The sequence below is a fragment of the Lygodium microphyllum genome, chromosome 22 (genome assembly GCF_053477565.2).
Source record: "Lygodium microphyllum isolate KBCC chromosome 22, Lygodium_microphyllum_v1.1.10, whole genome shotgun sequence".
Lineage (NCBI taxonomy): Eukaryota > Viridiplantae > Streptophyta > Polypodiopsida > Schizaeales > Lygodiaceae > Lygodium > Lygodium microphyllum.
In genome coordinates, this window is record NC_141156.1 from 29,600,838 (window position 1) to 29,617,774 (window position 16,937).

General features: G+C 41.9%; 1 pseudogene; it reads right to left on the reverse strand.

The window, feature by feature from the left end:
* Positions 1-522: 522 nt before the first annotated feature.
* On the reverse strand, positions 523-9,617 carry LOC148016994 (transcription factor Pur-alpha 1 pseudogene; annotated as a pseudogene).
* Positions 9,618-16,937: the final 7,320 nt, after the last annotated feature.

A 16,937-nucleotide genomic window follows, 5' to 3' on the forward strand; every position in this document is an offset into this window, starting at 1 on the left:
GTTCTATATGTCTAGCAGCGCATCAAAGAGCCAATCCCTGCGATGTAGGAGAGCTGCAGTGGGGCTCCGACTATTAGTCAGTGGAGTGCCTCCATATGTGTGTGATCGTGGCATTGCCAATGTGTAAGGGTTCTCCCTCTGAGGAGTTTAAGGGAAATGTTATCGTAGAGTTCGTGCAAGAGCTGCAGAACATGGGGTTCAAGATACAGCAAGGAAAGAGGCTAACAAGAAGATCTCAAGTTTTGATGCCAAAGATCACTATATTGCTTGTCAAAAAAAATTACAAGAGATCCATGAGTGCTCATTGTGGACATCTAGCTTGTGCAGGAATGCTTTCCTTTAAGGATGCAACAGTTGTTGCAAATGCATATCTATTTGGTCCAATATCTGTACCAACATCAGTAAGGCGAAATCTCAGCTCCAATAATTCATCTGCTACCATGCCTTGCTACAGGATGACTCTATGTAGTGTACAAATCAATAGCAGTGTGGGATGAAGAAGCTCAATGCCACCCCTTTTGACTAATAGGGCTCAGCTATAGGACTTTCAGAAGAGCTAGCCTGTGAATCATCTCTGGATAAGACGACACCTAGCGATTGCACTGCCAAATGCTCAGAAGGCAATGATGAATCCTGAAGACCTGCTGCATGGTTATCTGCTTGAAGAACATGCTGAGCTTCATCAATATGACTGAGGATATCACGGAAGGCATCCCAACCTTCGGCAGCTTCATTGCCAGCTGGTACAATAATAGTGCTTCGATTGCGAGTGACCTCAGACACCTTCAAAAAGCGGCCTCGCTGATTCTCTCCAACATCAAAATAGAATACCTTTGCGTCCAGCTGAACCTCGGTGCTCTCGAGTGGTAAGTCTTTATTTGCAAGCTCCGAATTGTCTCGTGCTGTGTAATACTCAAACAGATCAACAAAGATGCTTATTCCGAAAGGAGGCACAATTATCGTGGACCTAGAACCAGAGGTCTTCTCTGAGATCTTCAAATAGCGGCCACGGGGATTCTCCTTCAAATCGAAATAAAAAAGCTTGTGCTCCACCTAAATCCTGATCTGCTACTGACAGCATAGCAGAGATGAGATAATAGAAGAACACGGAGCCGGACTCCGAGGTCTCTGCTTTTCTTATATAATCGCGCCGCGACTTGTCACAACTCTATAGAAACAGAATTTGTATCCTTTTTCATTAATTTGTCTATATAATGATTTATTAAATTTATTTCCTTTGCACTAATTAGATATTAAGAAAAGTGCATTGGAGCTGGCCACTGATGAGTGGTCACAGGTTATGGTGGACCCATGCGGTGGGTTAGAGAAAAGATAGTTCACACTTCCACCTATATGACCCGATTGGGCACCTGTGACTAGAACTCACGCATATCAGGGTTAGACTCGCACACAGAAAGGATTGATGCCTTGAAGTGTGGGCTAGATCCACTAGAACAGACAGTTACAATCAACAAGATGGCATGATCATGAAATGCTTGTATAATGTGCATGTGTGGGCTGAAAGCTTGAAATGCACATTTCTTTGCATAGGAAAGTCACATGAAGATTCGGATACCATTTTTGCGATGTACACGGAAAAAGCTTTCATATGATACCCATATTGGGGGGGTCCCTAAATTTTAGGAGATCCCTAAAATTTAGGAGCCTCGAATTAGCCTAAAAATTCTAGTCCTAAAAAATAGGGATGTCATTCTAAAAATAGTAAGTTCTGTACTCTGACTGTGCTTACTAAATTTGGTTGTTTCTATTCTTGACAGTATTCAACCCAAAAAGGAAGGCCATAGAGAAGAGACAAGTGTCAAGCACTTGTCACACAAGTTTCCAAGTGTCCCACCACTTGTCACATCTCATGACATGTGGCTGGACACTTGTCTTGTGCTACTCCACTTTCCCCTTTTGTACTAGCTCTCCCCTCCCCTATAAATAAGAGCTCGTTTTTCTTCATTGATCATCATTTTTCTTTGCTGTAAACTCATGTACAGCACCCACAGATAGCCAGAAACTGGCCCCATCCATCCCCATCATCATCCCCCACTTCTCCATTATCAAATTCCTCCATATTCCCTCTTCTATCACTGCTGTTTTACAAGACAGCAAGCCTGTAAATTCATTACAGCACCTCCTTCTTGAGCTCTTTCTTCCATTTTAGCTACAAGAAGCAAGCTCTATCCCTGTACTGCTGATCAACGATGGAGAAAGGCTGAATTCCCCTTTTTCTTCTCTCATACTGTAAAGAAATCAGTTCTTATCATTGCATAATAGATAATGCATGTGTGTTTGTACATCTTTGCATGATCTTGTGAGAGTGAGAATTACTTCTTCTCACTCTCAGGTTGATTGTAACTGAGCTCTTCCCTAAGGGACTTGGGTTGAGCAGAAATACATTCCTTCGGGGGGGGTTGCCCATCTTCAACCCTCAATCTTGTCTCCATTACTTTTACATTTTTATGGCTGTAATTTTGTGAGTAATTTTCATTTTCAACTTTAAGTGTTCATTCTCTTTCTATTAAATCTCGAAAACAAGCAAATATCATAATTGTTAAGCATACTACGTTGTTCGGGGCGTTTACAGTGGTATCAGAGCTTTGGCTCGGTCCTCACCCCCAACACTGGTAGTGCTTACAACTATAAGTTTGTTTGTTTGAGCCCTTGCATTGAGTGCTTGAGCATATTTTTTTTCTTTAGTCTCAATGGATCAATCGAGTGCTATCCTTCAAGCCATTCAAAGTCTTAGAGAGGAGAATCAGCAAATTCGTGAGCAACTTCTCAAACTAGAAAAAGTTGAGAATCCCAAAGAATTCAAGGAAAGAAGCCCATCTACTTCAAGGAGACAAAGCCATACCAATGAAAGGAGCCGATCAAGAAGTCCAACTACTTCAAAGAGGCAGTCACATTCTACTTCAATACAAAGAAAGAGATCGTGTTGAAGCTCATCCTCTTCTTCAAAGTCATCTGGCGCCTATTCTGATGGATCCTCTTCTAGTAACGAAGATTCTCACCCTTCTCGTGGAAGACCTCATCATCGTCAAAGGTGTCGACATTCTTCACCCTCGTCTCCATCTTTATCCCCATCAAGCACTTCATCATCTTCAACCTCAAGATCCGAGCATGGACGAAGACATAAGAAGAAGAAGAAGACTAAGTCACTATCTCAACTTGAAAATAAGATCAAGTTCAGTATGTATGATGGTTCCCGAAATCCTGATCTTCTTCTGAAGTTTATTCGTCAATTTCAAATTTTGTATGGTCGTGACAAGTATAAAGAAAAAGAAAAGATTAAGTTTGTAGCTTTACATTTAACCGACTTAGCCCATACTTGGTGGACGAGGTTGGAATATGATCATGCTGCCCCAAAATCATGGCGGTCCTTTGTTCGCCTGATACAAAGCCAATTTCTTCCTGTTCATTTCAAAAGAGATGTAAAAATCGAATGGGATCGGCTTTGGCAAAGGAAAAATGAGTCACTTGGTGACTATACCAAGAGATTTTGGGAGCTACTTTTGAAGGTCCAACATTTCAAGAAGATCAGCAGTTCGGAAAAGCTTAGGAAGTTTCAAGGAGGTTTGCATTTTAAACTTCGTACTGCTCTTAATCATTATCATTGTTCTAGTCTCAGGGAACTCATTGACCATGCTAAGACATGGGAAATGGAGCATAATGGCAACAAATCATTCCAAAAGAATGATAAGAAGAGAGTAGCTGATGATGAGGAGTATTCAGCCCCAAATGAAGGACAAAAACAGTGGCAAAAGCAGCCATCAAATCAAAAGAAGATGAAGCCCTATGCACCTCCTAATGCTCCTCAATTTCGCTCCAATCTATACCCACAAGCAAAGCAATTTTCCGAAGAAGAAAAGCAACGCTTCATGAAAGAAGGGAAGTGCTTTAAATGTGGACAAACAGGCCACATAGCGAAGCAATGTCCAAACAAGGGACAAAGCAAGGTTTCTGACAACAAGCCTAAGTCGCCAGTGAAAATCAATGCTATCAGTGATGTAGTTGCAAACACAACTCACACTCCAGAGACGCGCAAATTATTAAAAGCTTGGGGACAGTTGCAAGGTAAGCAAGCACTATTCTTGATAGATCTTGGGGCGAATGAAAATATCATTTCCTTGCAATTAACTAAAGAGCTTGGATTAAAGAATGAAGAGATGGACACTCCAGCAGAAGTTCGCCAAGCTTTAAATGCTGATGAAGGTGACACAGTGAAGACTGTGATACCCTACATTGGCAAGCTCAAGTTTCAAATTCAAGGCTACAGTGACGAAGATACCTTCTGTATCGGAGACCTTGATGGTTGCGATGTGATTCTTGGCATGCCCTGGAATCATAGAGTAGATTCAACTATCTTCTCTCAGAAAAAGAAGGTAGAACTCACCAACAAAGGCAAGAAGTACGAGATCCAAGCTGGAGTTTCTGGAGACACCATACCTATGAGCGACTTCAGCTCTTGGAAAAGTATAAAGATTGTTTTTCGGAAGATCTTCCTTATCAACTTCCCCCAGAAAGGCCAGAAGATCATCATATTGATATTATCCCGGGTAGTTCTCCTCCTAATATAGCACCATACCGTGTGAGCCGTCCTCAACAAGAAGAAATCAGAAAGCAAGTCGAAGACCTACTCAACCGTGGGCTAATTAGGCCAAGTAGCTCACCATTTTGTTCACCGGTTCTTCTTGTTCAAAAGAAAGATGGCACATTCAGGATGTGCATTGATTATCGAGCCCTCAACAAAATCACTGTGAAGAATCGGTTTCCTATTCCCAGAATTGACGACATTTTGGATCATCTAGGAGGCTCAAAGGTTTTCAGCCGCATTGATCTAAAGAGTGGTTATCATCAAATTAGGGTAATACCACAAGATGTACACAAAACTGCTTTCCGCACTTCATACGGTCTTTATGAATTCTTGGTGGTTCCTTTCGGATTAACCAATGCACCAGCCACCTTTAATCAAATGATGGAGCGCATCTTTAGAGAGCATCGGCAATATGTCGGTACTTTCTTTGATGATATTCTTGTCTTTAGCAAGAATGAAGAGGAGCATCATCAACACTTGGAAATTGTTCTACAATTACTACAACAAAATCAACTCTTGGTAAATGGTAAAAAGAGTGAATTTTTCATGCATAAAATAAATTACCTTGGGCATGTCATCTCTTCTAAAGGGATTCAGATGGATCCTGAAAAGATCAGGATAATCCAAGAATGGCCTCATCTTCGTGATATACATGAGGTGCGATCGTTTCTTGGCTTATGTTCTTATTACCGCCGCTTCATCAAGCATTTTGCACATATGGCTTCTCCACTTCATGACCTTACAAAGAAGAAGATCTTTTTCCAATGGAAGGAAAAAGAGAAGGCAGCCTTCACAAGGCTGAAAACAGCTCTTACTTCTGGACCTGTTCTTATCATTCCAGATCTGGTAAAACCATTTGTGGTGGAATCAGATGCTTGTGGTGATTGTATTGGTGCAGTGCTAAATCAAGAAGGCCATGCCGTAGCCTTTGAAAGCCGCCGTCTAAATGATGTGGAGAAAAGGTATGACATTTATGAAAAGGAGCTCTTAGCAGTGGTTCATGCTTTAAAGATATGGAAACATTATCTTTTAGGCAATGAATTCCTTATTAAAACCGATCATCAAAGCTTGAAGTATTTCAAGACTCAAAAGCATTTGCAGGAGAAACATGCAAGATGGGAAAATTTCTTGTCTATGTTTCATTTTCAAATTATGTACACTCCAGGGAAACAAAATGTAGTTGCTGATGCACTTTCTAGAGTGCCTCGCATTGCAACTATTACAGTGGCTCATCATGAAGATTTTCAAACGATGAAGAATACTTATGATGAAGATACTGATTTTGCAGCAATTTGGTCAAATTTACAGCAAGGAGGTTCTCATCCAGATTATTCCATCAAAGACGGTTACCTTCTCATGAACAATCGCCTTTGTATCACTCTTCCTGTTCGACAAAAGGTGCTTAAAGAAAGTCATGAACCCCCTTATGCAGGGCATAGAGGGAGGGCAGCCACTCTAAGTGCAATTGAGCGCTACTTTTATTGGCCAACATTACGAAAAGATACACATAACTTCATTGAGGCTTGTCTGGTATGCCAAAAATCCAAATATGATAGGCAAAAGATTCCAGGATTGTTGCAACCTCTTCCAGTGCCCAAAGATCTATGGGAATCTATCACAATAGATTTCATCTCAGGTATTCCAAGAACACCTCAAGGTCATGATATGATTTGGGTCATAATTGATAGATTCAGCAAACAATCACATTTTATTCCATGTCATAAAACATTGAAATCCGCACAAGCTGCAAGACTTTTCATTCAACATATCTTCAGATTACATGGTATGCCTTCTGAGATCATTTCAGATAGAGACTCCAAATTCACAAGTAACTTTTGGCGTGCTTTATTTGAGAATTTGGGAACCACTTTAAAGTTCTCCTCAGCTTTTCATCCTCAAACTGACGGCCAAACAGAGGTGATGAATCTCACTCTTTTGGACATGTTGAAAGCTTATGTTAGTGAACATAAGTCACAATGGGAGAAATATCTTCCATTATTGGAGTTTGCTTACAACAATACAGTGCACTCATCCACAGGGAAAGCTCCAAATGAAATAGTACAGGGTAAAGTGATTCCTCCTCCAATTATTCGCACTAAAGATAAGATTTTTGATGCTGATGAGTTTGCTTCAGATTTAAAAACCGCAATGGATCAAGTTCGAGCCACTATCAAAGTTGCCCAAGAGCGACAAAAGAAGCAAGCAGATAAACGAAGAAGACCTTTGGCTTTTGAAAAAGGTCAATATGTCTTGCTAAAGTTTGATAAAAGCAGGCTCAAACAAGGTTCTCGTCAAAATTCATCTTTTCCAAAGCTCTCCAGTAGATACTTTGGACCCTTCAAAGTGATTGAGAAAATAAATGAAGTTTCTTATCGACTTGAGCTTCCTGCTCATTGGAAAATACACAATGCTTTTCATGTAAGTTTGCTAAAACCTTACATAGGACCAGAACCAAAGGAACCCATTACTGAAGATCCCCCAGAAGTTGAAGAGACAGAGCAACTCTTGGAACCTAAAAAGATTTTGTTTCTCAAGGATCGAACCACGAGAAGTGGCCTTGTGACACGAAAATTCCTACTAAAATTCAAGAATCTACCCACAACAGATGCACAATGGGTAGATGAAAAATTCATGAAGGATTACCCAAATATTCTACAGCAATATCAAGAAGCTTTTCAGCTGAGGACAGCTGAATAAAAGCCAGAGGGCTGTCACAACTCTATAGAAACAGAATTTGTATCCTTTTTCATTAATTTGTCTATATAATGATTTATTAAATTTATTTCCTTTGCACTAATTAGATATAAAGAAAAGTGCATTGGAGCTGGCCACTGATGAGTGGTCACAGGTTATGGTGGACCCACGCGGTGGGTTAGAGAAAAGATAGTTCACACTTCCACCTATATGACCCGATTGGGCACCTATGACTAGAACTCACGCATATCAGGGTTAGACTCGCACACAGAAAGGACTGATGCCTTGAAGTGTGGGCTAGATCCACTAGAACAGACAGTTACAATCAACAAGATGGCATGATCATGAAATGCTTGTATAATGTGCATGTGTGGGCTGAAAGCTTGAAATGCACATTTCTTTGCATAGGAAAGTCACATGAAGATTCGGATACCATTTTTGCGATGTACACGAAAAAAGCTTTCATATGACACCCATATTGGGGGGGTCCCTAAATTTTAGGAGATCCCTAAAATTTAGGAGTCTAGAATTAGCCTAAAAATTCTAGTCCTAAAAAATAGGGATGTCATTCTAAAAATAGTAAGTTCTGTACTCTGACTGTGCTTACTAAATTTGGTTGTTTCTATTCTTGACAGTATTCAACCCAAAAAGGAAGGCCATAGAGAAGAGACAAGTGTCAAGACACTTGTCACACAAGTTCCCAAGTGTCCCACCACTTGTCACATCTCATGACATGTGGCTGGACACTTGTCTTGTGCTACTCCACTTTCCCCTTTTGTACTAGCTCTCCCCTCTCCTATAAATAAGAGCTCGTTTTTCTTCATTGATCATCATTTTTCTTTGCTGTAAACTCATGTACAGCACCCACAGATAGCCAGAAACTGGCCCCATCCATCCCCATCATCATCCCCCACTTCTCCATTATCAAATTCCTCCATATTCCCTCTTCTATCACTGCTGTTTTACAAGACAGCAAGCCTGTAAATTCATTACAGCACCTCCTTCTTGAGCTCTTTCTTCCATTTTAGCTACAAGAAGCAAGCTCTATCCCTGTACTGCTGATCAACGATGGAGAAAGGCTGAATTCCCCTTTTTCTTCTCTCATACTGTAAAGAAATCAGTTCTTATCATTGCATAATAGATAATGCATGTGTGTTTGTACATCTTTGCATGATCTTGTGAGAGTGAGAATTACTTCTTCTCACTCTCAGGTTGATTGTAACTGAGCTCTTCCCTAAGGGACTTGGGTTGAGCAGAAATACATTCCTTCGGGGGGGGTTGCCCATCTTCAACCCTCAATCTTGTCTCCATTACTTTTACATTTTTATGGCTATAATTTTGTGAGTAATTTTCATTTTCAGCTTTAAGTGTTCATTCTCTTTTCTATTAAATCTCGAAAACAAGCAAATATCATAATTGTTAAGCATACTACGTTGTTCGGGGCGTTTACACGACTGATCTAGCTCATTTTCTTCTTCTTCTGCGATGATGGTGATGACGATAAAGCTTCAAAATTCCTGAAATTTTGCCCTAGAGGTTCAATCCCTCTTCCCGTCCATGTTCAGCCAAAGGAAGAATATAATAGCATGCCTACTGTGATGGATGTCCCTTTTTAGTTATCTCAATACTTTTATGTTTCTTTCCGTGAACAGAGATACGGACATCAAAGTGAATATCTGGCAGCGACGATTAGGAAGCAGCAGAGGCGGTTTTTTTACCGACAAAGACTTTAGAGGTACTTAGAGGAGTCTGCTACATAGTTGCCTTCTCCTGTCAAGCTGGAGGATGTTGGAAGCGATGAAGGAAAGAAAACGGGGAGTGTTGTTGCACAAGAACTGCACAGGAAAAAGAGGAATTAGACGCTATTTTGGGGAAGCTTGATAGCTATGTACCTTCCCCTCAGCCTGAAGTAGTAGAAGCAGTCTAGCAAACTACAACTCTTGTTGTTGTGTATCTGGGCACAGGACTTCTGTACCAACAGAGTCCCCTGGTTGCATCAAATCTACTCTACTTGATTTTTTTTTTCTTCCATAGCTTGGTCCATTATTCCATAGTAATGCCCCCTTCATGGTAATAGAACGAGTGAGAAAAAGCTCTCCTTTTGCCCAAAATAGCTAGCCTCCCAAAAAGGCCCAACAAATTTAGTTGCTCCTATTAGCAAGGACTAAACCTCCGCTAGTAACTTCTCCCACAACCTTCTCTGAAGCATCCAGTATCTCTGAGTGACCACGTGGAGGAGCCCCTGTGGCTATTAGACCAACCCTACAAATGGCATATAACCCATGGCTATGTTCTTCTTCGAGAATGCTTTATCCCGCATGTTACGTTGGCCTTGTTCACATGCAACCTTTATCTTCATAGCTTCAATGTCGGCTTCTACAAAGCTTCCTTCGATTCCACGGTTTCCTGCACTTTTCTTGGAATTCATCATTGAAATTGACAGCATAATAATATTCTTTGGCATCAGTTTTTCATATTTTTCTGACCACACAAACAGAAACACACACAAACACAAACACACAAGTGGAGTATGTACATTGGATGTGGGTATTGAAAAGGACAGAAAGATAATGCAGCAATCAAACACAATGAAACACACACGAAAAGATAACACAGATGCACAACAAAAATGGAGGTGTTTAAGGCTCGGATGTGCAGCAGCACGACATCCACCCCCTCTAAACCTGCGCATCCTCCGGATGAGCCAACTATCTAAGATCATCCAAGTCCACAAACAGGTCCAATCCTTCATCAATTTCCGGTAGACCTATTTCTCCATCAACTTCATCATCCATATTCTCTGCTTCTTCTGCTAGAATTTCTTCTGACTGCTCTTCTTCTACCAATGCTTCAAGTATATACTCTTCATCTTCTCTTCTCTTGAAAATCTTGACTCGTTTTCCAGCAATGGGCACCCTCAATACCGTCCCATCCAATTTAGCCAACTCATAGGTAGCATTGTCAAAAACCTATTTCACCTCATATGGTCCAAACCATCTTTGAACCATTTTTCTCATGCTACTATGCTGATTCTCTAGGCTATTGTCGTAGACTAGAACCCAATCTCCCTCTTTTATGGCTCTAGGCCGCAAGTGATGCCTCAAATCAAACCTATCCTTGTTTCTGAGTCGGGCTGCCTTCAAACGATCAACTGCTAGCTGCACATCTTCTGCCCTTCTTTCTAGTTGACGAATCCGAAGAGCTAGAAGCTCCTCCCTTGATAAATTCTCATGCCAAGGAAGAGCACTCCACGTGAGAGCACAGATTTCAGTAAGGCATGACAGGTTTTTGCCCATACATCAACTCTGCAGGCATATATCCAGTAGTCATGCTATGTGTAGAGCGATCTGCCCATAATGCAAAAGGTAATAATCTCGGCCAATCTCCAATCCAACCTCTACGCTTTTGCCAATGCCTTAACTATCGGCGGATGTCCTCTTTCGCTCTTGCCATTTCCCTCTGGATTATAGGCAGTAGTGAGAGCCAACTTAATCCCAAGCTGTGAGAAAAATTCTCCAGCTTCATCTGCATCTAGCTCTCCATGATCAGTAGTAATCTTGCCTATACATCCATACTTGCAAAATATTTCTTCCAACAAGAATTTACATACTGTAGTGGTGGTCTTTGTCCGCAAAGATCTACCTTCAACATAGTTTGTAAGATCCTCCCTGGCCAAGACAAGATATCTCATCTTCCAAAGTCCCACTGGCAAAGTAACCAAGTCAACCACCCATTTATAATGCATACATAGCGGATAGGTCGAATGCAACTCATCACGATGCCGCACTAAAGAGTAGAGCTGACAGTCCCTGCAAGTCTCCACAAAGTGGGAAACATCTTTATACATCCCTTTCCACCAGTATCTTTCTTTGATTTTCTCATAGGTAGCCCACACACCTCTATGTCCAGCCCAAGAACTCTCATGAAACTCTCGCATAATCTGTATCTGCATCACTGCCTCACAAACTACTCTCAAGGGTAGGCCGCCTCTCTTCTTTGGGTGCTTCCAAAGAAAACCATCTTTCAAGAAATGCCCATAAGCCTTTCTTCTGATTTTCTTGAATACGTCATCTGTCCAATCAGCTCTTCGAGTCAATGAACTCAAAAACTGACCAATTTGCAGCCACTCGCCAACATAGAGTTCTTCAGTAAAAGCTTCAACAGTAGATACATGACAACCATGAACAAGGACAGAAGCTGCAAACTCTGTCTCATCATCTTCTGCAAGCATTGACTCCTCATCCTCATATCTCACTCTAGACAGCATGTCAGCAACTGGATTATCTTTTCCTGCTATGTGTCGAAATTCTGGATTCAATGATTTGATGTAGGCAATCCACTAAAGCATCGCTATATCTGGAGTCGAACAGCTAGTAAACATGCCAAGCAAAGGCAAACAACTGAAGCACCAATAAAATACCCTTTATCACACTTCAATGCAGTGACTACTCCCCACAACTCTCTTTTAATCTGCGGATATCTCCTCTGTCTCTCATTAAGAACTTTAGCTCCAAAGCGGATTGCATATCTGTTTCCATCAGCATCATCTTGTCCCACTGCCCAACCTATGCCAATAGGGCTAGTATCAACTGTCAACATGATTGGTCGTCCACACTGATAATCTGCATTGCGAAGAGTAGGAGCTGACTGCAACAGCTTCTTGAGTTTACGCATGGATTTCGAATGCTTCTCATCCCAATGAAATTTCTGCCCCTTTCAAAGCAGCTGATAGAGAACATCTGCTATGTGAGCAAAATGAGGAATCCAAATCATGTAAAATACACAAGCTCCCACAAATCTCCGCACCTCTGAAGTAGTCAAGAAATACTCTGCAATCCTGCTTATGGCATCCACCTTTGCAGGTGAAGGCTTTCTACCATAATAACTAACCATATGCCCAACTATGATGACTTCATTAACACCAAAGACAGATTTCAGCAGTCAAATTCACCTCCTCTAATCGTGTTAATATTTGCTCACAAGCAACCAAGTGTTCAGCCACAAACTATCTACATCCTCGCAAATCAAGACTCTCATTCTTTTCTTCTTCTGCACAACCCTTAATAGGCACATCATCTAGGAAAGGCATGGTATACTGCGGAATATAGTCTCGCAGAACTCTATGCATAGCATTCATCATATGAGCAACTGAGTTGGTGGCACCTTGAGGCAAGGTACACATCCTCACAAGACCAATAGGTGTCCGCATAGTGGTAATATCCCTGCTTTCCAAGGCAAGCTAAAACTGGTCATAACCAGAATACAAGTCACCTAGGGAATAGATGGCTCGTCCTGCAAAAGCCTCGGCAAACACATCCACAACTAGACCTGTTCCCACATTCTTGATTGTCACTTTATTCACGGGCTGCATATCCTGAATAAATCTCAAGGTTCCATTCTTTTTTGGTATAGTAAACCACCTGTTAGAATAAGGCGCAGAAGAGGGTTCCAAAATCCCCATCTTAATCTTCTCATTCAGCAAGTCTATTAGCTTTGGCAAGTGTGCTCTAGGCACAGGTATAGGACGTATATTCCATGGCACATGAGGAACAGTGAAGATGACCATAGGCGCAACCAATTCGGGACTAATGCAGCCAATTTCATGAGGAAAGAAAGCAAATGCCTTACCGTGTCGTCTAAGCATCTCTCTAAAACATTCTTTTTCCACTGGAAGCAAGAAATCATCATTTCCAATCTTCAATTCTGCAAGAGTTTCAGCTGTAAATTTATGTCCAATATTTGCAGGATCTCTCAACATAGGCTGCTTCATAGCTTTTTCTATCTGCTCATCACTATCAGGAGGAAGCGGCCCTGCAATCGGTTTAACCTTCTTATCAACTGTTTTATACTTCGTGTCAACCTTGGCATCAGTTAGGCACTCTTTTCTTTGCTACAATTTCTGCAATTTTTCAGCAACTCTCAACTCTGTTGGCTGAAAGATTTCAGCCCTTTGCTCTATGGACTGCATGGGTGCAGCTTGAAACTCTGTATGCTGAAATTTTTCAGCATTAAACTCTGTTGGCTGAAAGGTTTCAGCCCTCTGCTCTATGGACTGCCATGATGCAGCCTCATACTCTATATGCTGAATTTTTCCAGCATTTAACTCTGCTGGCTGAAAGGTTTCAGCCCTCTGCAACTCTGAAAGCTGATCAAGATCAGCCATAGATTCGGTTTGTCGAGTTTTCTCAGCCTCTAGCTCAGTTTTCAGCATAAAATCAGAAATCTCCTAATACATATCCAAGGTTTGCACAGGTATGATCCTTTATTCCTTACATACATCAGTTTTCAATATATTTCCCATCTCAGACAATGTATCTGCATAAGACATTCCTTCATACAGCCCATCCACATGCTCTTCTGCTTGCAAAATACCTGTAGTCTTCAACTCTTTCTCCTTATGACCAATGTACTGCCTGGCAACTCTAGACAAATCTGAAATTTTCTGATAACTCATTGAACTATCTGAAGAAAAACCAACAAAATTAATGGAGAAAGACTGGCTGCCAGGAGGCGAGATCTCCTCTTTTCTCCGCTCCGTACCATTGGCGTCTCGCAAGACAGTGGTACCTAATGAAAATCCAACTCCTTTGCAGGTAGTGGTGCCTCACGCAAGGAGTCCCCATTTCTCGGATGATTTACTCCAACAGTCATAAATTGAACAGCTCACATACCATCCTTACTGCGTATCCGTGCATAGGCTGAGCCATCATCCATCACTTTCGTCTCCATTCTTGCTTCCGTAATGAAAGGCTGTCCAATAATAATTGGATAAGAGCAAGAATCCTGAACAAAGCAATGATAATCCTCTTCAACATTACCAATAGAAATTCTGATGCTCAGACAAACAGCATACATATCACCAGAAGTATTATTGGCTGCTCTCATGCGCCAGCCATGTTCTGCATCCATAGGCCACTTGCCACTCTCATAAACACCTCGGGCAATAAGATTAATCTCAGAACCTTGATCAACTAAAGCAACCAAAGGAATCTGTTTCTCTCCAATCCTTACCACCGTCTCAGTGGTTGCTCTAGCCCAATGACTGCGTGAAAAATGGCTGCGAGGAATGAGGATAGGGGTATCATCATCTTCATACTACATAGGCTGAACTATTTTCTCCAACTGCGGATTGACAGAAGCATTCTCAACCATCACCGCATCATCATGCTCTTCCCCATGAGCTCCATGCCATAACCCCTCAATATGCATCAGCTAAGAAGGCTCCCAGGTTAGGCAATTTGGTGATGATTCCAGTCCAAATGTTCACACTTTTGGCTGCAATGACTGTAATTAATCCATGGAGCCTGGTTGTCAGGACTCCCATCAAGCGCTTCAATTCTCACAGCTGCAGTATTGTAGTAGTTCACAAAGTATATAAAGCTATACTCTGCTTCTTTGGAAATGTACAGTAAATCAAAGTGCGTGTTCTGCCAATCCTGAGGGCAACAATCCCTGTGAATAATCCTCAAAAAGACATACAATGCCAGTACAATGAAGTTCTGAGTGCAGCTTCTTTCCTTTCATTACCAGTCTTGAACTCTGCTAAATATCGATAATAGTCACCTTTCATCTTGTAGTAAAATATTGTGGATTCTCCTGTGCTGTGCTCAGCTTTCAGGGTGAGGTCGCCATTGTTGATGCTCAGCTTCACATCGTCCCTCAGCCTTTGGCACCATTACGTTGAGGAAACCATTCTTCAGAACCGCCTTGATGGCAGCTTCATCCACCTTGTCAGGCAAGCTAATCCGCGCATTGAACGCTCCATAGCTCCCAGACGACCAATCCTCCTCCGATGATTCCTCTATCTATGTTTGTGCAATGTATAACGATGGCAAAGCACAAGGTTGGCCTCGGTTTGTCCTCGTTTCTATGTTTTTGTGTATTTATTGTTCTTTTAAAAGGGAAAAAATGCATAGAAACCCTATCTAACCAATCAATGATACAAAATGCTAAGGGTTGGATGAAGAGGGGCTAAAACGCTGAAAGATAAAGAAAAGATTTGATTTATGCATTACGCTTGGCATATAGAAACAGTTTAAATAAAGAGGATGGTAGCATGAGCATATGGCTCGGTGCCTCCTTTCAACGCAGTACGCGTTAGTGAAATTCATGGAAAGAATGTTTTATGCACTATGCATGATGCTGATCTTTCTTTTGTCTGAGCACATAGCCATACACGATTTGCATTAAGCATAATAATTAAAAGGTATCAGAAAAAACCTCCTGGATGCATGGTACCTGTCTTCCTTAGGTTGTGACCAACGATGAGCGTGAGAGGATGTCCTAAGCCGTAGGTTAGCCGTTGGGTCCTAAGGGGACATTGTAGTGAGGAATGGTACATCCTGGAACGTAAAATATTGGTACCTTGCGAGGAGTTTGTGCTCGTTTGTGTTATATGTTTAGCAGCGCATCAAAGGGCTAATCCCTGCGATGTAGGAGAGTTGTGGTGGGGCTGCGGTGTTTCTACCGAGAGGTTGCCTCTATGTGTGTGTGATGAGGCGTTATGCCTATGTACTTTGGGATCTCCCTCTGAGGAGAAGGGTAGGAAACCATTGGACTATAAACTACGAATGCATTTAGTGCACCTTTGATAGACGCTCCTGGTCCGCGAGGCTGTGAGGGTGTTTGTGTGTCATGAGCATGAGGTCTGGCTAGTGCCATAGCTAGTACTGGGCCACTTTAGGTCCCATCAGTGGTGTGTCTGCTAGGAGCCGCTGATAAGTGGTGGTTTTCGGATCTAGGGTTTCTAGGGACCAAAAGGAAGTTGGTTTATGTCCTCTGACAAGGACCGTCAAGCCAAAATCCAAAAAGCAAAACGTGCTGAGAGGGCTAGACGGTGGTTAGAGATTGTAAGTCGTTATTCTCCTCAAAGGAGTAGCCCAGTACGTATAAGAAGCAGTGATCTTAATCACCCAACTGCTCCACGTAGTCCGTTAGGTGGAGGAGGAAGCGTAAGTTCTTCCTTTCCTCCACCAAGTCTACCCACTTCAAGTGGGGGGGTGAATTCACCCGTCCAAGCTCCTGTTGTTAATCCGATTGTCACCATGGCACAACCTATTGCAATTCCTGCAGGGACGCCGGATTTACCAGCCTTAGGAGTTCCCTTGCCCATTTTTAATGGGTTAGCGAAAGAGGATGCAGAATTTCACATTTGTGAGTTCCAAAGATTGATGTTCAATTACCGCATCCAAGAGGGACATCTCATGATGTTCTTCAATATGACGTTAAAAGGAAGGACTGTTGTATGGTATCACAGCATAGAGTCTGGGACCATAACCACAATTGATCAATTCTATGCAGATTTCCAAGGAGAATATGCCCCTGAAAGAGGTGGCCAATATTGGTTGCGGGTCTTGAATGTAACACGCCAGGACCCTCATGAGAATGTGAAAGCATATGCCAAGAAGCTGAAAGAAGTATTCCGTAAGTTACAAACTTACATTCCCATTCCGCCGGCTGCCCAATTGCAATACTTTTTGCATGGGTTGGACTTTAATATCCAAGTACAATTGAGTAGTGTGGCCTTGGCAGATATAGACACCGCTATTACGCAGGCAGAGGGAGTAGAAGCATGATTACAAACGGCCTACTCCTCTCCAATGAATGTTAATGGGGGTTTAGTACCTGGCAGAATCCATCA